At 39.1% G+C, this 26,517-nt stretch overlaps 1 long non-coding RNA gene across 1 annotated transcript in view; it reads left to right on the top strand.

The window, feature by feature from the left end:
• Positions 1 to 19,235, top strand: part of LOC141639308 (uncharacterized) — a 29,681-nt gene extending 10,446 nt beyond the window's left edge. The window contains exons 2-3 of the long non-coding RNA XR_012542458.1: positions 18,749 to 18,809; positions 18,963 to 19,235. This is a non-coding gene — a long non-coding RNA (uncharacterized LOC141639308). The remainder of the gene's footprint in view (positions 1 to 18,748; positions 18,810 to 18,962) is intronic.
• Positions 19,236 to 26,517: the final 7,282 nt, after the last annotated feature.

Raw genomic sequence — 26,517 nt, 5'->3', positions numbered from 1 at the left:
ATGTCAAAACAAAATCCCTCGATCCAGGACACAGTGTGCTCGATCGAGGAACGAAAGGGCTCGATCGACTGAACTGCTAGTCGATCGAGAGGTGTGCTAATCTGGAAGTACTCGATCGACAAAACTGGTGGTCGATCGAGGACTTATATCAGCAATACTGCTCGATCGAGTACGAGGACTTCTCGATCGAGCAGTGGGGTTTTAAAAGTGGTCGATCGAGTACAGCAAGGACTCGATCGAGTAAAATCATGTCAGAAAAACCATTCGATCGACTAAAAACATGCTCGATCGAGGGACAAAGTTTCTGGAAAACATAAAATCCTCGTGAAAACAGTTTGACAAAACAAAACCTACTGCAATTTTGATCAAAACCGCATCAAAACAAATTTACAATTTGACAAAACATGACATATTGTTATAATTTCGTATAAAACAACAATATGCACAAAAACAAAACGTAAAAAATGAATCAACCGTGTAAAACATGTCACGGTTTCAACAAAAACGCAACATCCGTGTATACAAGGCACGTATTTCGAGACAAACAAAACCGTTTCAAAATCGTTTTATGAAAAACACATAGAAAAATTTACGTGGCCTCGCTCTGATACCACTTGTGGGTAAATATCCGTATAATACCCTTTAAATTTAGGACTATAACGTAAATTTAACATGCGAATATCGTCATAAAACATAAATACAATAGAGAAACGATAAAGATAAAGAATCAACCTCGGGTCCTTTGATGCACGGCGTAAAGAACAGAAATCAAACGAGATTCCCTCCTAATTGTTGCACCCAAGATTTGTCCGAGAAATGCCCTTGTGCTAGAACGTGTTCTCCGATTGCCTTGCAATATTGGGAGAACTTGATGTGAGTTTTTCTCGAGATGTGAGATCTCGGTTTCAGAGAAAGCTTAATCTCCAAAACCCTAATTTCTGTGTAAATGAAATTGTCTAGGTCAAAAGGAGAGGGAGTCTCTCCTTTTGTTTGGTTCGGCCAGCCGTGGGTTTCCATGGGGAAGTAGGCTTCCACTTCCTCTTAATTTTAACTCATGGACTGGCTCGAAAATTGCTAAATGTATATGACGCGGTTTATTATAAGTCGTCATCGGTTATCGGCTATTAAAACATCAACTAATAACACGGGTTAGTTGAAGTATTAATACATGTCCGACAAAGACGATATTGTATAATTAAATTCAATATACATTAATCAAATATAAAACGCTTATATTTAATTTTACGAATTAACTGGTTAATTCGCCTTAGCCCATAATATTTAATCCGTATTAAATATAATATCTCAACATCACATTTTGACTAATTATTAGTCAAATAACTCGGACTAACTGGTTAGTCAAATTTGGCATCTACATGACTGTATTTTCATACCGTCACATCTCTCGAACGTATCCTATAGGTGTGACTTTTAGGGATCAGTTGATCACCGCCATCTGTATGACAATAACGTCAAACTTATCTAGCAAGCCAACCGTTATTGATAAACGTGGATCAACTGATAATAATACCAAAAGTATGCCCTTTGATCCTTTTAGAGGTTTATAAGTCCTTGCACTAACTATTAAGGACACCAACCCCAACAATAATTTGAGTAATAAGAGAGAGAAAGAAAGAAAGAAATAAATAAATAAATAAATAAATAAAGAAGGTTATTTAAAATCTATGTTATTCATCAATTGCATAGTCTAACATGGTTCTTATAAGAACCGTTGTAATATATTATTAATATCTTCCAATTTTCATTTATTTTTAGAGGTGTTTATATTCTAACGCGGTTCTTATGCACTACAGTTGTCATTATATTATATGTTATTGTAATTAATGTAGCCTAAATCATTATTATTGTTTTATTCATTTAGATGTTCGCAAGTTATTTAAAATATATGTTAATAAGCATTTGCATGTAATAAAGAGTAGAACTATATATTAAAACGAGTTTATCATACAATGGCAAAAAAAAAAAAAACAGTACAACAAGGGAAAAAAAAGAAAACACAATAAAAAAAAAAAAGTAAAAAACCACAAAAACAAACAGCTTGCTAAGTAAATTAATTAAACACCTTAACAGGAATTTGACTAGGAGGTGGGTAATGAGGATAAACTTGATTATAAATCAAGCTTACTACATCGGCATCAAGACGGTGATCAAAATGAGGCACTTCTTCGTCTTCCCATGATTTCGTTACATTAATAAAACTGTACGAAAAAAACCTTCTCATCAGATGAGCGTCCTTACTAGTGGCAACCCATAAGTAAGGCCCAGCGTGTACATAACGATCCTTAGGGTCGTCGGCATAAAAGTCACGTTTGCCCCTTTGATGGTCACGTGATACATACCTTGCAGCGAGTTGTTTTGCTTGACGAAAATCGTCAAGACCATTCCCTCGAAACTCGATCAGAGCATATCCATGAAACCAACGACTCGAAATCCAAGCCGGGTGGATTGCCCTAACATTTGAAAACAAATTCTCAATAAGGATGTCCCTTAATGGGGTAAGACTCTTAGAAGCTGGCTTCCCAGCAGCATCGCGTATGACTGAGAGATTGTGAATTATACACGTAATCGGTTTGATATAGCGGGTTACCGATTTCTGAGGAGGTGCAACTGCGGATGATAAAGACGACGAAATTTTAATTATAATATGTATGTATATGTATATCCCCCTTATATAAAAGTGGCTAGGGGATTTTAAGGGGGAGCATATAAGATGAATAGTTGAAATTTGGGATGAATAGTTGAGACTTGTTGGGTCGGATAACATGCTTCTTTGTTGGTTATTTGGACGGGTTTGCTTATTCGGCCTTCTCACTCAACTCCACTCTTCAGTTCAACCCACAAGCATTTCCACTTCAAAGTCCAATCCAACACACATGTACAGTCCAACCCTCTCTACAAGTAGTCTTGGCACCCTTCAATCAGACTTGGGAAGTGTGAACTCCCTTTTCTCCTACTCTCTTTCTCGTTTTTCCTTTCTTGAATAACAGGGAGAGGACATAGCCGACAAGAGCGAATGTAACACCCCGGTTTATGAAGGAGCCTTTAGCAAGACATTCCCTAATAAACCGGACTGTTACCATCTCGGTTTCCCGAGGTAGTGAATAACAAATTAAACTCCAAGGCAAAATTATATAATTACTTTAACTTAACTATTACAAAACCTCTTTTACATCAATTACAAAGAACTAACATAAATAAAAGTGAAAGTCTTCTAAATGATGATCTAGCTACTAAGTCTTCTGATCCAATGTCTCACGCCCACCAAGCTCCCCTTCTATCTCTTAAACCTGTCAAGTCTGCTCGCCAATATTTGGGTCATCACAGGTGTTCACGAATACACAGGGTCAACCACGAGGTTGAGTAGGGAAAACAATTAAACAACAAAATATGATATGCATGATCCTCCGTCACCTCCATCTCCATCTCAACTCATATCTCATATCTCATTTCTCATACTCATAACCCGGAACGCCCAGCCATACCGATCCCCGGTAGACTATATATATCGACCGTAGCCGATCTGCCAGCTCGCAGCTGAGGGCAGCAGGGCAAGTCCTGCAGAACCCACCTGGGCCTTAACACAACATCATTATCACCACACCACATCACCACAACATCCTCCATCTCCAATGCATATGAATGCTCAAAAGAAATTAATGCAACACAATATATATATATCATTGAACTGATAAATCATAAAAATCATGCCGGTTACCAAATGTTGTGACATCATACTCAATACGATCAATTCAGTCAATCACCTTCCCGTATATGAATCATAACGTAAATCAACAACCATGAATCAAGTCAACACAATTCAACAACAACGATAATAAGTCAAGTGTATTTCCCTACCTCAAAGTGCCAGCAATTCCAATTAAGCAGTTTAAGCAGTCCAGAAAATAAAGCAATGAATTTGATTAGCGATCCTTCACGAATCCGTCACCTAAAACAATTATAATATTTATAATTACTAATTACTAAACATAGAAATCTCCCAAAGTAGAAGCTACTAAAAATAGATAGGTTACCCAATATAGAGAGTTCCTAAAATAGAAGTTTTCCCGAAATACAATCCCGACACCAAACTTATGCCCAACTGATAACTAAAATAACCCGGTTAGTATTTGACCCAACTTCCCAAAATAGAAAGTTACTAAAGTAGAATTTCTTAAAATGGAAACTTTCCCGATATAGTAACTTTTCTCTTTTAACAAACCCGACTCAAAATCCGTCTCTAATTATTTTAAAAGACTCCTGGAATTTAAATTAAATAAATTATTTAAATGACTTGGAATTGCATTTAATAACTAATATGATAAATAAAATATTAAACGAATTAAACGATTTAAGAAAACCCGAATCAAACATAAAACAACTCGAAAAACCCGAATCCACAACCCGTGACATCTCACTCGCCCAAACCCTCACGCGCCCCGAACCACCGTGACAACCACCAGCCGTGCTCCCCACTTCGACCCCACCACCAACAACCACCACCACTGGTCGATCGCATTGGCCGCGAGTCGAACCAGGGCTGCCATAAGGCCTGGTTCACCACCGTGCCTCACCAAACACCCTCTGTTCTCTCCTTACCACCACCGCAGCCAACACCTATTACCTGTCAACTCACCACTGTCCTGCTCACCGTCAGCCCACGAACCCAGACGACATGGCGCCGTCGTTTCGACCTCCCCCGAGTCCACGGTGGCGCCACCCCAATCCTAACCCTCTAACTCACCTGAAAACCCGTATCTTAAACCCGTTTGTTCCCCCCTGTCGCTGCCGCCTCTCCCTGCCAATACCACCACCTAAAACCATCCCAACAACCACCAAGTCACTCGTCTCACACCACACTACTCATATACCCTGTCAACAACCACCATAACCACCTCTATAAGACACGAAACAACAACCAACAACCCGACATCAATGCGAAAAACAGAGGAGGGGGTTGAATGCTTACCTTTCCGCCACCACAACCGCCACCAGGGCCACCCACGGCCGTCGACAATCGTCCCTAGCTCTTCCTTGCTGTGCCGTCAACACCCACGGCCATTCTCTATCTCTCTTTATGCGTGAAAGGCTGAGATTGGTGTTGAAGAAAAGAGGGAGGCGGGTTGAGGGAGTAAGAAATGAGGGAGGCGGGTTGGGTAGTGTGCTATTAGGGTTAGGGTACTATTAGGGTTAGGGTACTATTAGGGTTTAGGGTTACTTGGGCTGAACAGTTATTGGGCCAACTCAAATGGGTTAGCTCACATTTCGAATTCCATATAAACCTGTCTCATATAACTTAGATCGATACAACGCGAGTCAAGTAAAATAATTTAACGTAATTATCGACTCAACAATTAACCCGACTTAATTAGTAATATAAAATGTATAATAATTAATATATAATAATATCCGTTTAATTGATTATATAAAATACGGGGTATTACAGTCTTCCCCCCTTAAAATGAACTTCGTCCCGAAGTTCGCTCCCGTACTCAAACCTCAGAAGGGTATTGTATATCGTACATACGGACGTCACGCATTTCTAACACAGTTAACACACACTTTTGACACATCAATTAAACATAACAGACACGAAATGTTACATTTTACCCTCCTAAAAATAAACTTCGTCCCGAAGTTTAACTCATCTTCCCTTAACCCAACTAACTACAACTAATAACTACCTGAGAACACAAATGTATAACAACTAAATAATCACCTGAGAACACCGTCATCTTCCATCTAAATTCCGATCTCAAACTCAAGTAACTCAATAACCATGGTCACACCGGACCGTAAACATAACTCCCGTAGACATAACTCGGCTCATAGGCTAACTCATAACTCAATATCAGTAGTTTAACCACCCTCTCCTTTTACACATCAACCAACTAACGTATAGTAGAACAAAACATATAGAACTCATTTGCATAGGTACCTCACAACGAAACATCAACTTGATCAAAACTACAATCTACAAACAAGTGCAACACAAGCCTTAAGATTTTACAATCCTACCCAACTAGAAACATGGTTACGTCCTCGTAACCTCTTTTCAACTTCCATATACGTATGCAACAAAATCACTGTCAACCACATGTAACAGGAAAGAACACATGATAAGAGATTGCGCATTAACATTAAAGTCGAAACAAGATTTTATTATGGAAATAACTGATTTTAAACAAGTAACATTTATTACTTAGCTCATGCTTAACTTAAAAACACAGCATCAAACTAAAAGAACAACAAGAAAGGAACCAAGGTTTACACGGTTTCACAACTAAACAAATTTGATGATCAACTATAGACCATGAACGAGCGAGAGTAAAATCAACAAAACAATTTAAGAGACTTCTCACATTTGTAAACATATCACAGAAAATAGATCTACCACTACTATCCATCACAATCACAGGATCTTATTGGCATGTCCTTACCACCATTTACTCACTCACTGGTTTAGGTCACGAATTAGGCCGATGAATTCAAGCAATCAACAACATACTCATAATTCATATTTTAAGTTATCAAAATTGTTTGCACGATATTAATTCTGTAAACATATTTCCCAATAAAAGTAACAACATATGATCTATGACAACAACAACATTACTTCCATATCACACATGTGTTTAACATTTTAGCCACTATATCATTCAATTGTGTCCAGCAACTGAGTATAACTCATTTTCAGCAAAACAAAAGATATCGTGTAATTAGCTTAAACATATACTTTTGCCATCATATACTTTGTAGAACACTAGCTATGATAAAAGATTAGCAACTTGAACAACTTCTCTGATTTGCACGATTTGAATAATTAGGCAACTCGTAGGCTCAATTAAACGTAACTATAACGACTATCATTTAAACCAATGCATATCATGTGAATCATCAAAGGGTTATCCCATTATAATTGCCAACGTAGTTATCATAAACAATCTTTATTATAATATAATTGATAGTAACGACTCGAGAATATAGATATGTCAATTGTCGTGTTACAATTGCAGGAATCACTTTAGCATTTTATGATAATATAATAACGAACATATTCAATAAGGAATAACGACACTGTTTATTATCATGTTATAGGTTTTAGGTTCAACTGAAATAATTTAATGAAATGAAAGTTATGAGTATAACTATAGGCACACAGACTCACATGAAAGACATTAGAACTCAGATGCATCCTACATGTGTGAACATTTAGACATAATCATTACTACCATCTATGTGTAAACATTTAAACATAATTATTATAATTATTCAGGCGAGTATATTAGAACAATCAAATTAACTTTTAACACCATCAACTTTACCAAGATATGACAATATAGTTCTAGATTTATATATATCCGACCACTATGCAAATATGATGCACACACCAGAGATATTACAACATGCCAAACGTATGTAAAATATGCAAACAACTGGACTCGTATAAAATATTTCACCCTTGATTAAGAGTCAATTTAAGCTATTCAATTTTGCTCATACTATGATGCCAACAATGTTATCAACTAAACTTTAATTTTATCACCGGTTAAGATACATAACTACTGAACATGCCTGCTACTATCATCATATAAGGACATTATAAATTCACATTACTCAAGCTCATGAATTAATCAAACAACTGTATGAAAACTCAACCTAGAACACACATTTTACAAGTCATGATTCACGTTGTAACTTTCAAAGATCACGAATAAATAACCGTTCGATTAAAACTTGATTCATATTACCTTTATAAAATACGGAAAGTTAAAAAAAAAAAAAAAAAAAACAGGGAAAAAGAATTAGGTCTAAAGCACAAGAATTCCGTTTTTAAAGAATTTTACAACTCAGTTGGTCCAAACAAACATGTGACAGCAATTGGTCCAAAACTTGGGTCAGTTTGCAAGACTTACCAATGAATATAGAGACATCAAGAATTTTCGTGGCTTATCAATTTGAAAACGTATGCGAATCTTTTGATCGACGGGGTTGGAATTATGCAAAAATTATTAATACAATTTAAATGAGGATTTTGACAAAATCGTTGGTCAAAACATCACTGCACAGGAACTTCCTGACCACAGCCCACTAAAACATTTATTACACTGAAACCAACGCTAAATGAACATTAACTCCCGAGGATATCTCCCATAAAATTTTCATCCATAGGCAATAAACAGAAAAGAAATGGCAGTAAGGTCAATTAAAGAGTAAAAACAAACAAAACGAGTTTCAGCACTAGGTCATTCTTTACTATGTTACAAGCTCTTATGAACATACTATGTATACTAACCCATCCCAACTTAAATCTCACACTTTGTACTTAGGTAAACATCTATCCCATAGAATCCATTCGCATCTCGATCTACTCCTTAAATCTAAATCACGATTGCTATGACTAGAAACATGCAATTCAATAGTGTTTATAATTACTATCACAATACTATACTAGCATGGCTTCGGGATCACATAACCGCATATTACTAGACATAGTAGTACTATCAACACATCATTCAACATCTATCCAGATAATTATCATCAATTCGCAATTATTTTCACGCTCACGATTACCACAATCCAACACTTCATTGATTATTAAACTGAACACGAAAATTTATTCTCATCTCCACGACATCATATGATCACGTCATCATTCATACGAAACACTTACCGTAACGTTGTCCTGTAGAATGGTTAGAATATATGGGTCTCAAGGTATACATCAACTCGATTATATCCAAGGTTTTCCTTCTAACTATCCCATTCACTCAATTTCTCTCGGGTTACCTGGTTCAAAACTGAGAGGGCAAAAGAGTACGTATTAAGGGCGCCTTCTTAACCGCACTGTGAGCTCCTAACAGTTTATTCCCAGGGGTTCATTTTATTTAGACACATCCTACGTTCATTGGGTTCATTGGTTTAGGCCTGAGGATCGTTCGCTCTGATACCACTTTGTAACACCCCGGTTTATGAAGGAGCCTTTAGCAAGACATTCCCTAATAAACCGGACTGTTACCATCTCGGTTTCCCGAGGTAGTGAATAACAAATTAAACTCCAAGGCAAAATTATATAATTACTTTAACTTAACTATTACAAAACCTCTTTTACATCAATTACAAAGAACTAACATAAATAAAAGTGAAAGTCTTCTAAATGATGATCTAGCTACTAAGTCTTCTGATCCAATGTCTCACGCCCACCAAGCTCCCCTTCTATCTCTTAAACCTGTCAAGTCTGCTCGCCAATATTTGGGTCATCACAGGTGTTCACGAATACACAGGGTCAACCACGAGGTTGAGTAGGGAAAACAATTAAACAACAAAATATGATATGCATGATCCTCCGTCACCTCCATCTCCATCTCAACTCATATCTCATATCTCATTTCTCATACTCATAACCCGGAACGCCCAGCCATACCGATCCCCGGTAGACTATATATATCGACCGTAGCCGATCTGCCAGCTCGCAGCTGAGGGCACCAGGGCAAGTCCTGCAGAACCCGCCTGGGCCTTAACACAACATCATTATCACCACACCACATCACCACAACATCCTCCATCTCCAATGCATATGAATGCTCAAAAGAAATTAATGCAACACAATATATATATATATATCATTGAACTGATAAATCATAAAAATCATGCCGGTTACCAAATGTTGTGACATCATACTCAATACGATCAATTCAGTCAATCACCTTCCCGTATATGAATCATAACGTAAATCAACAACCATGAATCAAGTCAACACAATTCAACAACAACGATAATAAGTCAAGTGTATTTCCCTACCTCAAAGTGCCAGCAATTCCAATTAAGCAGTCCAGAAAATAAAGCAATGAATTTGATTAGCGATCCTTCACGAATCCGTCACCTAAAACAATTATATTATTTATAATTACTAATTACTAAACATAGAAATCTCCCAATGTAGAAGCTACTAAAAATAGATAGGTTACCCAATATAGAGAGTTCCTAAAATAGAAGTTTTCCCGAAATACAATCCCGACACCAAACTTATGCCCAGCTGATAACTAAAATAACCCGGTTAGTATTTGACCCAACTTCCCAAAATAGAAAGTTACTAAAGTAGAATTTCTTAAAATGGAAACTTTCCCGATATAGTAACTTTTCTCTTTTAACAAACCCGACTCAAAATCCGTCTCTAATTATTTTAAAAGACTCGGGAATTTAAATTAAATAAATTATTTAAATGACTCCTAGAATTGCATTTAATAACTAATATGATAAATAAAATATTAAACGAATTAAACGATTTAAGAAAACCCGAATCAAACATAAAACAACTCGAAAAACCCGAATCCACAACCCGTGACATCCCACTCGCCCAAACCCTCACGCGCCGCCTGAACCACCGTGACAACCACCAGCCGTGCTCCCCACTTCGACCCCACCACCAACAACCACCACCAGCCTGGTCGACTGCCGCCGGCGAGTCGAATTAGGGCTGCCATAAGGCATGGTTCACCACCGTGCCTCACCAAACACCCTCTGTTCTCTCCTTACCACCACCGCAGCCAACACCTATTACCTGTCAACTCACCACCGCCCCGCTCACCGTCAGCCCCACGAACCCGACGACATGGCGCCGTCGTTTCGACCTCCCCCGAGTCCACGGTGGCGCCACCCCAATCCTAACCCTCTAACTCACCCGAAACCCGTATCTTAAACCCGTTTGTTCCCCCCACCGCCGCCGCCTCCCCGCCAATACCACCACCTAAAACCACCCCAACAACCACCAAGTCACTCGTCTCACACCACACTACTCATATACCCTGTCAACAACCACCATAACCACCTCTATAAGACACGAAACAACAACCAACAACCCGACATCAATGCGAAAAACAGAGGAGGGGGTTGAATGCTTACCTTTCCGCCACCACAACCGCCACCAGGGCCACCCACGGCCGTCGACAATCGTCCCTAGCTCTTCCTTGCTGTGCTGTCAACACCCACGACCATTCTCTCTCTCTCTCTCTCTCTCTCTCTCTCTCTCTCTCTCTCTCTATGCGTGAAAGGCTGAGATTGGTGTTGAAGAAAAGAGGGAGGCGGGTTGAGGGAGTAAGAAAAGAGGGAGGCGGGTTGGGTAGTGTGCTATTAGGGTTAGGGTACTATTAGGGTTAGGGTACTATTAGGGTTTAGGGTTACTTGGGCTGAACAGTTATTGGGCCAACTCAAATGGGTTAGCTTACATTTCGAATTCCATATAAACCTGTCTCATATAACTTAGATCGATACAACGCGAGTCAAGTAAAATAATTTAACGTAATTATCGACTCAACAATTAACCCGACTTAATTAGTAATATAAAATCTATAATAATTAATATATAATAATATCCGTTTAATTGATTATAAAAAATACGGGGTATTACAGTGAAAGAGGGGTCGTGTGTAGTTTTTTTTTTTTTTCGACAAAAGTAAACCATTATATTAATGGAAAGAAAACAGAAAACAGAAGAGTCTGAAACCAAAATAACTACAACAGTAAACTATCCAGTAGCTAAACTAACCGACCAGTTACGTCGGGAACGAAGGAAAGTGCGAATTCCACACAGTGAATTACGCACATCGATTGGAACTGGCTTTTAAGATGCCAGAACTGATGATAATTTTGGTGATGAAACGATAAAAGCAATGTCAGTAAACGAAACATCCTGAGTCTTCATAACCTGGTGCAATGCGTCAGAGTGCGCCGCGAAAAGAGAGGAAGCACGCAAGTAGAAGATCTTAGGCAAGCAAGAGTCAGATACAACAGTAGACACATATCCATTCTGAAAGGAACTCCTGCAAATAGAGATCTTGTAAGAGATCGTAGCACTCGAAATTGTTGGATACATACCTGCCATATTGGAAAATCGTCGTGATTGAAACTCTTCATGATGGAGAGAAGATAAACTTAAATGGGACTGGTGCAAGGTTTCTGCCAGACGAAGTATACGTACAGGCTCAAGAGTAGCATTTTCAAAAACAATGGAGTTCCGAGTGAGCCAAATGGAGCGTAAGACGCAAAAGAAGTACAGTAAATCATCAAACCCGGTTGATGAAGAACGGTGAAGATACAGCAGATGATCAGCTAGCCACTTAATGAAAGAGACATTTGAATTAGCCATTGATCTAATTCCAAGCAACGAAGCCCTCCAGACATGCTGGATTACATCACATGAACGAAACAGATGTTCAGGAGTCTCCGTACCCGTTTGACATAACGGACAGGAAGTACCAATGCTTAAACCTCGATGGGCTAGAACAGTCTTTGTTGGGATAATGTGATGAGCAAGGCGCCAAATAAAAAGAGGGAATTTATTTGAAAACGGAACTAGCCAAACCAATTTCCATGGGAAGACACATAAATGTCGTGGGCGTGGCGAAAGCTTAGGTAGAAGATATTTGTAACCCGATTGGATATTATATGCACCATCCTCAGTGTATTTCCAATACAGATAATCATCAATTTCAATTTGAGGTGGTTCCATAGCCAAAATGGCCTTAGCAGTGGAAGCATCGAAAACCCGAAAGATAAGAGGTGTCCTCCATAAGCCATTCTCAAAAATCAAATCAGAAAGTGTAAGAGAATGATGACTCGGGTCCTGCCGAACATCTGGGCACTTCCCTTGTACCCAAGGACTTGTTCGAATATTAATAGAATGGCCATTACCAACCTTCCATGCCATGGCATCAGAGCAGCGTGCTGCAACTTTACAAAGCCCTTGCCATACAAACGATGGCTGTGAAACCCTGGATTTAGGATTAGGAATAGGGAAATCTTTTTGATACTTGGGTGTGAGATATTTGGCAAGAATACCAGTAGGTTGATGATGAATGCGCCAAAAATTCTTCAAGAGATAAGCCTGACTGAGAATAGTTACTGATTTGATACCAAGACCTACCAAATCCTGTGGTGTATGTAAGTGTGGCTGAGAGAGCCAGTGAATTGATCTTTGAGAAGAATTTTTACTCCACCAGAAGGCCGCAATTAAGGAGTCAAGTTTTTTAGTGACTGAAAGTGGTAGAGGAACAGCAGCAAGAATATGGACCAACGAACCAATTAAGATAGAGTTAATGATAACCAACTTGCTAGGCTGCGATAAATGAAGAGATGCCCATGACGAAATACGTGTAGTAATCTTATCCAGGAGATCATGAAAAGCATTCTTCTTACACTTAGAAAGATCCACCGGAACACCCAAGTAAGTTCCAAAGGAATCAGCAATTCTCATACGCAAAATAGATGTCATGTGGGACTTGAAATCAGCTGGCGAATTCGGACTAAATTTAATAAAAGACTTTTGAAGATTAATCATTTGTCCTGAGGCGGCTTCAAAATCATGGAAAATATCTCGAATAGACTCAAAAGAAGCAGGCGTTGCCTTACAGCAGATAAAAACGTCATCAGCATAAAACAAGTGCGAAAGAGGTGGAGCATACCGAGAAATCTTAAGGCCAAAAAGTTGATGACGGGACTCAGCTGCCTGAAGTTGACGAGAAAGAATTTCCATACACATGATAAATAAATAGGGTGATAGAGGATCCCCTTGGCGTAGTCCACAAGAAGGATGGAAAGAAGGGGAAGGTTCGCCATTAATCATGATACTATATTTCACAGTGGAGATGCACTCCCAAATGAGATTCCGCCAGGAAATTGGAAAACCAAAGAAATCCAAGGCTGACATTAGAAAATTCCAGGATACACGATCAAAAGCCTTATGCATGTCTAGCTTGATTACAGAGTTACAGTTTGTTCCATGTTTAGCTTTGTTAACATAGTGCATTATCTCATGAGCAATAAGGCATCCATCAGACATGAGACGACCAGGAACAAAAGCTTGCTGAGATTCAGAAATAATGGAAGGAATTACCAGCCTGAGACGGTTAGCCATACACTTGGAAGCCAAACGGTAGATGACATTGCATAGACTAATCGGTCGAAATTGCGAGACACACTCCGGTTTATCAATTTTTGGTATTAGAACAATGATGGTATTGTTCCACTCCTTTAGCATGACGCCCGAATTAAGAAACCGAAGAACTGCCGAGGTCACTAAATTGCCTATCTGTGGCCAAAAAGTGTGAAAAAAAAGAGGTGTAATGCCATCCGGACCTGGTGATTTTGATGCATCCATACCACGGAGAGCATTCATAACATCAGTTTCCTTGAAAGACTCTTGCAATATCGAACATTCAGTGGATCCTAGCCTGGAAGAAGATAAACCAGCAAAACAAGATTGTAGAGAGTCCACACGAGAGGCAGGATCCAAAGCGGTATTAGAGGTGAGCAAAAGCTTGAAGTAATTAACAATCTCATCAGTAATATTGCTGGGGGACGCCAACCATACATTATCAGCAGATCGAAGGGTAATGATACGATGTTTTGTTGATCGCTGTTTCACTCGGTTATAAAGAAAGCGTGTAGGAAACCCATCTAAAATCTCACTCTTGATCTTGGATCGTTGAACCCGATTTGTCTCGATTTGAAGCAAATGTAAGCGAGAGGAGCGAAGATGTAGAAACTCGACGCACTGTTGTCCACTATATGGGTAGCAGTTAAATCCAAATCAGCTTCTATTTCTGACCAGTTAATCCCGTGAGATATACGATGATTGATTACCCATTGGAGGATTGCACGTCGAGCTGTGGCAAGTTTACGGGAAACTACAAACATCGCAGAACCAAAGAAAGGGGTTGCCCAAACTTGTAAAACCAATTCACGGACCTCAGGATAAGACAAGCACCAGTTATCAATACGATACGGTCTTTTACATGGTTTAGAATCCGGGCATAATGTAAGGATTATAGGAGCATGATCCGAGACAAGAATAGGAAGATGTAAAATTGAAGTAGACGGGAAAAGAGCAAACCAAGCCTGAGTAGCATAAGCACGGTCCAGACGTTCCATTATAAAATTACCATCAAACTGACTATTCATCCAAGTAAACCGGGGTCCAAAAAAAGGAACATCCATAAGACTATTCCTAATTTTCCAAGACGTGAAATCACCCTGACCCCGAATGGAATATGAACCGCCAAACTTATCAGCAAACAATTCAACCTGATTGAAATCTCCTAAGAGAAGTAAAGGAGAAAGATTCAAAACCTTAGAAGTAATACGATCCCATAAAGATTGGCGATATTCAAACCGAGCTTCACCATATATAAAAATAATATATATTACATTATTTGTACAAGGAGCCATAGGGATTACTAATTTACATAATATAAAGTGAGGTTCTATATATAAGGTTGTTAAAAGTAGAGAGGTATCCCATCGCAAAAGGAGGCCGCCACTACGTCCAACTGAATCAACACCGCAACAATTAGGCAGACCCAGATGAGAAGTCTTATACGAAGCCGAGTCAAAGGTAGTCATAGTTTCTTGAAGAAACAAAATAGACGGATGATATTGGTGGACACTTCTATGTAGAAAAGGAATTGTAGGATCATCCGTCGATCCTAGCCCCCTACAATTCCAACAAAAGATCTTCATGGGTAAACGGGTGGCGAATTATGGTCCGCCACCAGACCGAAAACAGGAACCACAGCATCACCTCTGGACAAAGAAAAAGGAACAAGCGTTAGTAATGGTCCGTCCCAAAAAATAAAAGGACCACCTTGTTCCATTCGCGGTTTCTTTGACACAGGGTCATCAAGAACCGATGAAAGAGAGCAAGAAAAAGGCCGTTTAGGATGCAAAACAGAAGCAGAGCACGTCAAATCCGGCGGCCTAAATTGGAAAGGCTCAGCAGATAAGGAACCCAACAGTAACTCAACTGGCATTGGTTCATAGTCCATATCTACAGCCAAATCCATATATCTCGTTTTGCGAGAGTGCTTAAAACGAGTTCGGCTGTAAAAGTTAAAACCAATCCCTACCTTTCTTTTAAAGACAAATTTCACCGACCGTCCAAGAGAGTCCAAAGCAAGATGGTGAGTGTTAGAGGAACTAGCAGGGGGACGAAAAAGGCAACTAACATCCAGAGAACGAGGAGGAGTGGATGGTTCAGCAAGCCCGAGTTCAAGAGTTGCATCCACCTCCTCTTCAGGCACACTCATGCGAAAAGCCGGGGATACCTCCCTAAAGCGAGAAGGTACACCACCATGTGATGGACCTCCAACCTCAAACGAGGAAAGGCCACCACGAGAATGGCCAGGCACAGGAAAAGGAGAACAAGCAGGCGAAAAAGGACCCGACACAACAGAACCACGAATCACAGGGAAATTTTCAAGCAAGACCTCGCGAGACTCGTCCTCATGGACACAAGACTCAGGAGGATAATGAAAATCCATGCCATTATCATAATATTCTGAGGATGATGACGAAAAAGGAAACACCGGTGATCCTCCACCGGAATCCACAAGAACAGGGTCCTCAGAAGAGAGCGTATGAACATCCGAATTTAAAAAGTGGATGCGAGGAGGAAGTCCAAAAATTTCTGGACTATAAAAAGACGACCCAGGAGGGCCGTGTAACACTTCCAGTCCACGAGCAGCAAGCTCATTCAAACGGGCTTGAATACCACGAGCACCAAGAACTTTACCAGATGGACAAAAGGACACACGATGGCCCTAAAGACCACAAGTTTTGCAGAATCGGAAAACTCCTTCATAGGAGAATCCAATCCAAAGATGCTCTCTATCATTAAGAGAAAGATAACAACCAAGAATCAGTGGTTTGGAAAGGTCCACCCAAACTTTAACACGGACAAAACTCCGAGGTGGAAGCAGTGACGGGTATGACTCCTCCTCACAAATATCTCCCACATGGGAGAGAAGAAAAGCAGCAACCGAGGTGTTCAGTAACTGAAGAGGAAGATGGTGCACCCGTATCCAAAGAGGAACAACATGAAAGAGCAAGTTATCAGGAACAGTGGAAGGTGAAACTGATCGAAAAACAAACAAACTTCCTTCAATGTTCACAGTTTGTCGCAGACGGAAATAGGCTAAATCAACAGCTGAAGAAAACTCGAAAATGTAATAAGGCTTCATAGCACGAATAGTAACAGAGCCTTGAAGATGCCAGTGTTTAGAAATTTGATCGTATATGCGGAACACATCCAAAAAGCGTTGATCAAGAATTTTGGCAATTAGAGCTTTCGAAAAATCAACACCAGTGAAATCCGCACAAAGGTATAAAGGCAGTTTAAGACCCACACCAGATCTACAAAGGTTAGGTTTAGAGGAAGAAGCCATATTTGAGTAAAACAGAGGTAAGAAAACAGAGGAAACTAAAGAGGATAGGTTGGAACAGGGGTAGCTATAGTTGGTGGCAAAGGGTGAATTTAACGGTGGAAGGGAAACATGATGTAGGTGAGGTGTCAAACAAAGGGCTGCATGACTGACAACTCAGCAAATTAGGGGAAGTTAGGCAAGGTTAGGCGGCGATGAGGAAAGTGGAGGCTATGGTGGAAGGGTTAGGCAAGGAAGGGAGGCGGTAAAGCTAGGGTAGGCGGTCGTGTGTAGTTATTGCATCTTGGAGCGTTAACTCAAGGACCACAAAAGCCTGATACGACGTTGTCTCTCGTTGTACGGAGAACTGTCTAGCTTAGTCACAGTGTCTCTCTATTTTCTGATCATCCTTGTCGGTCTCCGTGATTATCAGGTTCGATTCATTTTGTTTTTGATTTGTTTTTGTGCTTCTGAATTATTTGATTGTGTTTTTGTTTCTGATCATGAATAGAAATGCTATTGTCACCAAGGAATTCAACGTACCTAAAATGCAAAATCGTTAAGAAATGGGTATTTTTTTCCACCCATGTTTGTTAATTTTATTTATGGGTTTGTTGTTTGATCTTGGACTTTATTTATCTTGATCCCGATCTTATTAAGTTAGGTATGGAATTTTATGGGTTTATCGTTTGATCTTAGGTTTTGTTGATATCTTTTGATCTTAATCTTATTAAATTGCATATAGAATCCTTAAAAAATGGGTATAGAATCCTTAATAGAAAACCTATTGTTATCAGTGAAGGTAGATATTGAGAGTGATGATTCTGAATGAGTGATTTTTTTTCTTTTATCAAAGTCGATTAGTGCAGGATCCTAATAGCACTCTTTTTCTCTCTAATTATTCCCAATTTGTGCTTCTTGTGTCTGGATTATGACATGTAAAAGTTCTCATCTTTTTTTTTTGTTCAAAAGTTCTTGTTTAATGGTGTAGTAGTGCGTTTTTGTGTTTCAAGAAGATTTGGGAATAGAAAATCAATATAGTTTGTAAATCACAGGAAGGGGTAGTGTGCTTCACTGCTTCTGCCTTTGATTAAGAACATAAAAGGGATAAATTTTATCTAGAGAAAATGTCATTGGTAATGTTGTCTTTGATTGAAATGCAGTCTCTGATGATTGTCGTGATCGTCCTGAATGTTATAGAATGGCTTGTCGTATCATTTTCCAAAGTAAGTGATCAACATACAGAGAATAACAGAGTTATTGTCTTATATAGACTATAGCTTATAGGAGCTGATTGCTTAAGGTTCATTTTACTGACCGAAACTTTGTTGCAAACTCTGTATCTTAATTGCTGGTGTACTTTGAAAGGACGTCCTGTTCTTGTACATGGAACAACTGCTTAAAGGTTTTGGTGTTGGGATTTTTTCATACACGGTAAAATCATATTGTTTCTTCATGGTTAGATTGCTTAGCTTGATTACTTTATAGTTTATACAATGGTTGAGCAGAGCTTTGACAGTCTTTAGTGTAATCAGGTACCATATTGTCGAACTATCACCTCAACACATGAGAGGAATGCTTGGATCAGTTAACCAGGTTATTATCCTTACTCACCTTATTAGCACCTAGTCATTTGTTTCCATATTTTTGTATACTTTCTACTTTTTATATATACATGTAAAATTATGGGATCTGTAAGTTTGTTGTTATCCATTGAAATGATTGGGGTTTTGAAAATTCTCTATTCAGCTTGCTGTCAGAGTTGGGATAATGCTGGTTATCTACTGGGAATTTTCGTTGACTGGAGACCATTAGCAGTGATTGGGAAGTCATATTTCATATTTCTCATATTTTTTAAAATCTCAGTTTTGCAATGTTGTTGTATAATACGATAATTAGTTTTTGTGCAAGAGAGCCTCATATGTCACAAGTGTGCTTTTCAGAAAATATATTGACTATCATATCATACTCTTAATAAGATGGAAAGGCTTCTATGTTAGTCGACGCCTTCATTTTGTGGTTGCCAAGGTACTACGTCCTTCCAAATTCCTCTTCAATTTATAATGTGTCCAATTCACTATCACAGAATCCCGCTCTTATTTTTTTTTGCTAACTGCTTTTCAATTTTCACCCTCTTTTATTCTTTTTATGAGTCCAGCTTCTTCTCGAGCTCCTGTTGTCATCGACAATGGTATTGGTGGGGAGTTACTAATGGAATAAGATATACGAGGAAAAAATCGAGAATTGAAGCTAAAAATTGAAAAAATTTCATTGTTCAAGGGGGCGGTTGCCTCGGCTAGCCAACTAGGCCCATAATTGGGTTCGAGTAGAGGTTTTGGAGGTGTTCTGATGAATTGGGATTGTAAAGAAAGTATCTTTTGAACTGGGTAGGAGTATAATTGATGAATTAGTGTTAATTGATGTTAATTTTGGGGTAAAATTGAGGTTATTGGGGTGTTATTGATGAATTAGGATTGTGATGGAAGTATCTTTTGAAATGGGTAGGAGTATAATAGAAGATTGGTATTAGTTGATGTTTATTTGGGGTTGAAGATGAGGTTTTGAAAGATGAGAGTCATACAGCCAGTCATTTCGTTTAGGACTGATCTTCCATGTTGATGAATTGGGATTGTAAAGGTAGTATCTTTTGAAGGGTAGCAATGGCGGAATCAAGATTTGTAGTTGTGGCGAAACATTCTGGGGGTGAAGTAGTATGGCAATATCGTAAATTAGCATAATTATTGAAAGTTTTTACTAAAAATTTCAGATTTGTTATTGTTTCGAGGGTTTAGGGCCAATGCTAGCCCATGTTACTATCTTTTGTATGGAAAACCTCTTCTCTTTTAGAAGGTAGTGTAGAATGAAGAGTCAAAATTGGGTGAGGATTGTATTTGGCCATTTTGGGATAGTAAGTTAATTCGTCGAATTAGATTTGGGGACTTGGTGAATTGAAATAGAGCTTGGCTTTGTGAGCACACCGGTGAAGTTATGATCCTCATATCATCTGTGAATGTGAGCTGAAGGCTGAAGCAGAATTGTGAGCTTGGAAGTGAAGTAACTTCTATGAGTATTATGTCTTTGATACATCTACACAGTTTTGAACCCGACTTTATGATTTTTCAGTTTATACTCTGTGTTTTGGAACTACATGAGAATAAATAATTGTTGTACTCATGAGTAATGTCAATAAGTGCTTTGGTTTGCGCCTTAACTCTTAATTCACCCTTTTTTATCTTCCATCCATAGATGATTTGTCGTGACCCGAGGGATATCAAAGAACCTCGACCAAGTAAGGGACATTGTTGATGCTTCTCCCTTGCCGTCCTTATCCTTTTCTCCTCACAAGGATAAGATATTAGTCCTCAAGCGAAGATCTCTAAATCCTTTAGCAGACCTTGCTAGACCCGAAAAAAAGCTTGCTTGTATTCGTATTGATGGCAAATGCAACACCAGGAGCCGAATGTGAGTAATTATATGGAGAGACATCTTCACCCACACCTACTGTTTTGGTAAATATACAAACTCGTATAATCACTCTTGAACAAGCTGCTTTTATAACCTTAGTTTAAACATACAAACATGCGACAAAGAAGAGTGTAATTTTAGTTTAATATTTGTTTCACCTTTTACTTCCCCGAGCTCCTTAGCCTACTGTCTTTCTTTAGCCTTTTAACTTTTACTCATGCGCTCCCTCATTCTTCGAGTCTCCGTGACTTTCGGCTTTGTCGGCTCGAGTGACTGGCTATACTTGCTTCTTTAGCCATGTCTGGAGATGTGACGGTCTCACCTGATGAAGTAGAAACAGGAGATGAAGGTGGATCCTCCTCAAATAAAGCGTTCTCGTAGTAACTAGACAGAGTACTCAGCTCTTCTTCTGTCGGCAATACTCTAGATGATCGTCTCAACTCACGCAAAGTCTTCTCAATCTCAGGATTGAACGGTAGTAATTCACCACCCTATAACCTGCGCATAAGAAGAAACTACAAGTAGAATATGAGAATAGTTTAAGGAACATATGTCCCTTAAACTAAGAGAAAGACTAAAAATAGAAACAACTAAAAATTTTAAACAATTGCCTCCCCGGCAACGGCGCCAAAATTTGATGCTATGCACCAAAAAAAATATTTATAGTCCAAACTACTACTATAGCTAGTGGCAGTCAGGGTCGAACCACAGAGAGGCGATGCAATTAATAGTTGTTTTATTTAAGTCTAAAGTAGCAAATGTGAGGGGGATTTGATTTGAGTTGATCTATAACTAAAGGCAATAAATGAAAAGTAAACTAAATAAACGGATGAAATAAAGTATTAAAAGGGTGCTAAAATGGTCGGTTCACTATAGTTTCGGCGGCAGTATACTAGGTAAGTCTGAAACAAACACGTGAGACGGGAAAATAAGAAGTCCTATCGGTCCATTCTTACAGGTAGCATCTTTCGATCTCGCTACAGGTACCTAATATCACTAATGCTAACTTTCGTCCTCAAAAGTGATTTGAAAGGCTAAACTAACTCATCTTTCGATCTCATTAATCTAGTCGTCTTAATTAGGTAGGCTATCTCCCTTCCCTATCTTTCGATCTTAACGGGTCGGTCAATTCCTAAACATTCAACTAGTCGCATGCACTCGATTCGTCAAATATAGAAATTAAATTAATTAAAACGAAGCATATCTCACGTGGCCAGTCAATCGACCAGGGAACTCAGTCAATCGACCATGGCGCGTTCTAGTCTTCCTATTCTAATGCCGCCTATACTACAGATCCCCTACATCCTAGCACAGGGTATTTAGCTACTCATGTTTACGATAAAAACAACAACAAAATTAACAAGTAAAGCTAACGAATTCATACTTAGATTAACTGAACAAATGATTAGCATAAAACGATAATTTAGCTTCGGGAGATCTAACCTAGCAATTCTAAACTATCAACGAATTAAAGCAATGAAACTGAATATAAGAACAGAAGAGTACCGTGAAGGGAATCGCAGAGGAAAGATCAAAACCGAATGCAAAAAGAACTTTATTAATGAAAGAATGAACTAAACTAATGATTATTGAATTGTATGTAAAGAACTAGATGATGAAAACTGGATCCTTAAAACTGAAACCTAAGCTACGTTATATAGGAATACAACGTAGTTCTTATTTCCCAAAACCTAATTACGACGGGCTTCAAACTTCTCGTTCTTTTAATTTGCGCGTCAGCTCGTATGATGGTCGATCGACCATGCAAGGCAGTCGATCGACTGGTCTGCAGCGAACAGTAGGTTCTGTAAGTCGCGCTCTGGTCGATCGACCATAGGAGGCAGTCGATCGACCACTATAGCTGGTAGTCCGCTTATAATTCTTCATAAAGTTGTCTTTCAGGCCTCGATATGCGCCCCAAGTTCATTTCTTATGTAAATACTTCATGTCAAATGCAATGCAAGGTACTCGGGGAAGGATTTAGCTTGATTTCCGCTGGATTCTTCACATTTCTGCAATAATGTACCAAAACACGAAAGTAGACGGAAATAGGGAGAATAGTAGCATAAACTACATAAATGAGCTCTGAAATGCGTGTAAAATAGGGTGTAAAATATCATATAAAAGACACGCTTCAAACTTTCCCAAACCAAACCCTTGCTTGTCCCCAAGCAAGAACTAGACTCGATCCTAAAATCTAATGGAACGAGTTCAATCTCAGAGCGAAATGCAACCTGAATAGCCTAAACCAATTTAATGCAACAACTAACAATCAATTAGCAATATGAAACATGCAAACGAGTTATGAAGTCATTAAAAACTGCTGAACCGTCAACTATAGAGACTTATCAATTCGGACTCTCGCGGGTCGCTCGAATCACTCATAAGCACAGGTGAATAATGTATAAGATAGAAAGAATTCATTTTGTAGTGACACTCACCTAACTACGACCTATAAGAACATGCCTGCAATCTAATATGAAAGTAATCTCTACAACCGTACATATGCATTCCAACCGCACAAAGGACCATGATACATGCCGAGGTAAATATGGATATGTGAGGTATGGGTAAGAAGAGGCTAAGATAAATTTGGATAAAAACAGAGTTAAAAGCCAAGCTAGTAACTAAGGGAACTAAATTATAACAACATCCAACTTCTTGCTCAAACTTCCAATCGAAACGGCGCTAATAGCAAGCACAAAACTCACAATCTCCATAATTAATCAACTCCCCATAAGATATGAATGCAACATGGGAGAAAAAATCGCCATTTAATTAAGACTTTGAATTATGCGATTCGACTTTCTTTTCTTCTCGGGCTTCAGTCGATCGACCCAGATGTCCAGTCGACCGACCATAGATCGAACTTATTTTTCCTCTTTTTTTTTTCAATTCTATTTTTTTATTTCTTTCCTTCCTTTTTTATCTTCCAAACATCAACTCAAAATGAGAATTAGCTACCAAAACAAAGTAACAATTCCAAGAACATAAACTACTAGCTTGACAAGGGCAGGCTAAATGTAGGATGTAGTTAACGGGACAAAAAGGCTATTTCTGGCAGTGTGGAGCTTACGGGCAAAATGAATAAAGGGGTACCTCTTCCACATGTGTCAACAAACCACAAACCGAATGCACACAGGTATTAAGCAGATTAAGTTCATATTTATGCAAATTTATGTAGCATGTCTCATAAGGAGTACTAGTCACAAACCTAGATAAACCGGTCACGAATGACACTAGTTATAAGCTCTAAACCTCAGAATATGATGTAGTTTGCCAAAAATCTAAGTCAAGTTTCAAGTTCAGCAAGATATTAACGAAAACTCGTAGACTATGCATATGATTCTACTAATAACATGTCAATTGGCAAGGCTTAGGCATAAAACAACTGAAAATGCAATGTCATCATTGAAATACTACCGTTCCGACTCGACCTATATGCTAAAATAAACGTGCATTTTTTTGAAATTTTTGAAATTTTTCAATTTTTTTTCAATTTTCTGTATATATAAGGGAAAATAAACAACAATGCAAGACAAAAATGTAAACGTGAATGCAAGCAAATGAAATACAACGCAAAACCCTTCCCCAAACCAAATCACACAATGTCCTCATTGTGCAAAATTATGTAATGAAATAAAAGGAAAACGGGAATTTGCGTTAAATTAACTAAAGAAGACATGAAGTTAAACTCGGAAACTCACAAGACTTTAAGCGCAGCAAAAGAAAACCTCCCCAAACCAGCGTGAGCTAGGAGGTTTCAGTAGCCAGCAGTGCTACCATAGGTACCTAAAAAGAAGCAAAAGTACCACGCGTAAATCCGAGAAAACAATTTACGAAACACAAAATTATGTGTAAAATAGAGAAACGGAAGAAAACAGAAATGAGTCGGAGAATAAAGTGGAGAAAAGACTCCCTCAACTCCGCAAATCGACCAAACACAATAGGGGAGTGATCGAAAACAGGTACAGCAGCGAACATGGTCGATCGACCACATCACCCAGTCGATCAACCAACGTGAACAGGAATAGAAGCTCCTGGAACTGTAGCGCTCAGTCGATCGAAAATAAAAGGCAGTCGATCGACTGAAAAACCTGCTGTAAGTTCTGATGTCTTCGAATTAGCTCAATAACTCGAGCTAACATGGTCTATGAACCTGCAAATACACACAATAACGCGCCCAAAATTGCGCAAAACCCAAAGTAACAGTCTAAGCATTTAAAATCCTAAGCAAACTTATTAAAATGCGAAGTTTCGCGCACACGAAAGCAATAAAAAAGAGTCTAACAAAAGCAAATAAAATGTTTGTAAAGTCTTAATCAACTAATAGTTGATCAAGAATGGCCACGGAATGGCCCACTTGCACGGCTTCTGGCTACAAGAAGTAGCCTCTACAGTGCTCATCTCCTCAGCGACACTCTTCTCAAGTTCAACATCCGCAAAACTCAACGGATCAATAGCTCTAACATCTTCCCAAGCAATGACCTCTTCTGGCTCATCAGAATCCAAATTGGACTCCGTCACTTTGACTGGCTCCTCATCAGGCTCCTCATCAGTGCCATAGCTAAGACATCCTAGACCGCCTCTTTGAACGATTGGCTCCTTCACAGCTGGAGCGACATGCGGTTCTTCCTTCCCCAAACTAGCTTCTTCAATATCCAAAACAGAAGAATATTCCTCCAATTTGCTCCCAATCTGGGGCGGAGGTGTTATAGCAGAAACAGGCATAGAGGCAGGCATATCAGGAAGCACAAAATAGGATTTCTTTTCAGAAACCGTATTACAAGTGACTGGCCACATGGGGTCTTTCTTCTTAGCTGTCTGGGCAAAGACAATGGAGTGTTTCCCTACTTTGAAGGTCAGAGTCCCTGCACCAACATCTATAATCGCACCAAAGAAGGTGTGCGAAATGGTCTACCCAATATGATAGGAATGTGGGCATCCTCGGGCATATCTAGTACAACGAAGTCAACAGGGGAAAAGAACTTTCCTATTTGCACGGAATGTCTTCTAAGACTCCTATAGGCCGGACCGCGAACGATCAACCATCCAGACAAATGTTAGTAAATCGCAAACCTAGTCAATTTCAACTTCCTAGCAAGACTCAAGGGCATTACACTAATACTGGCTCCTAGGTCACACAATGCTTTCTCAATAGAAAAGGTGCCAATACTACATGGGACTGAAAAGCTACCTGGGTCTTCTAGCTTATGAGGTGCAGTATGGGTCAAATAAGAACATGACTCCTCAGTTAGTGCGACAGATTGCACAGTTTCAAGTGACTTCTTTTTAGACAAAAGTTGCTTCATAAATTTCATGTAAGCAGACACTTGATTAACTAATTCAAGAAAAGGAACTTGTACGTTTAAGCTACGAATAACATTTTCAAATTTGTTAAATGATACCTGTTCCTTTGTCGGCACTAATCTCTCCTGGATAAAATGGCTGAAAGAAGCAACTTAGCCCTCTCATCTAAGTCTCTCATGCCGGCATCAGTGGATTTAGGCTGAAAATCCACTACCTTCTCTTTGTTGTAGCTTGACCTTTCTTCAGACCGTCTCAAGAATGAACCATTAATCGTCATCGGGTCATACTTTGGAAACGGGACTGATCCATCAGCGTTTGGGTCTTGCCTCAATATTTTCGGAGTAGTCGTACCCCGAAACAAGTGGTCCCTCAAGTTATTTGGCATTGGAGGACGAAAAGACTCACCATCAGCAGCGTAGTCAGTCGATCGACTGACTTCTACAGGAACAGTAGCTATGTCACTTCGCGGACTGGTCGATCGACTGGGTATGTCAGTCGATCGACTGACATACCTGCTGATCGTCTTTTT

This window comes from Silene latifolia, unplaced genomic scaffold, assembly GCF_048544455.1.
Source record: "Silene latifolia isolate original U9 population unplaced genomic scaffold, ASM4854445v1 scaffold_332, whole genome shotgun sequence".
In the NCBI taxonomy this organism is placed as follows: Eukaryota; Viridiplantae; Streptophyta; class Magnoliopsida; order Caryophyllales; family Caryophyllaceae; genus Silene; species Silene latifolia.
This window is presented reverse-complemented; position numbering and strand designations above follow the sequence as displayed.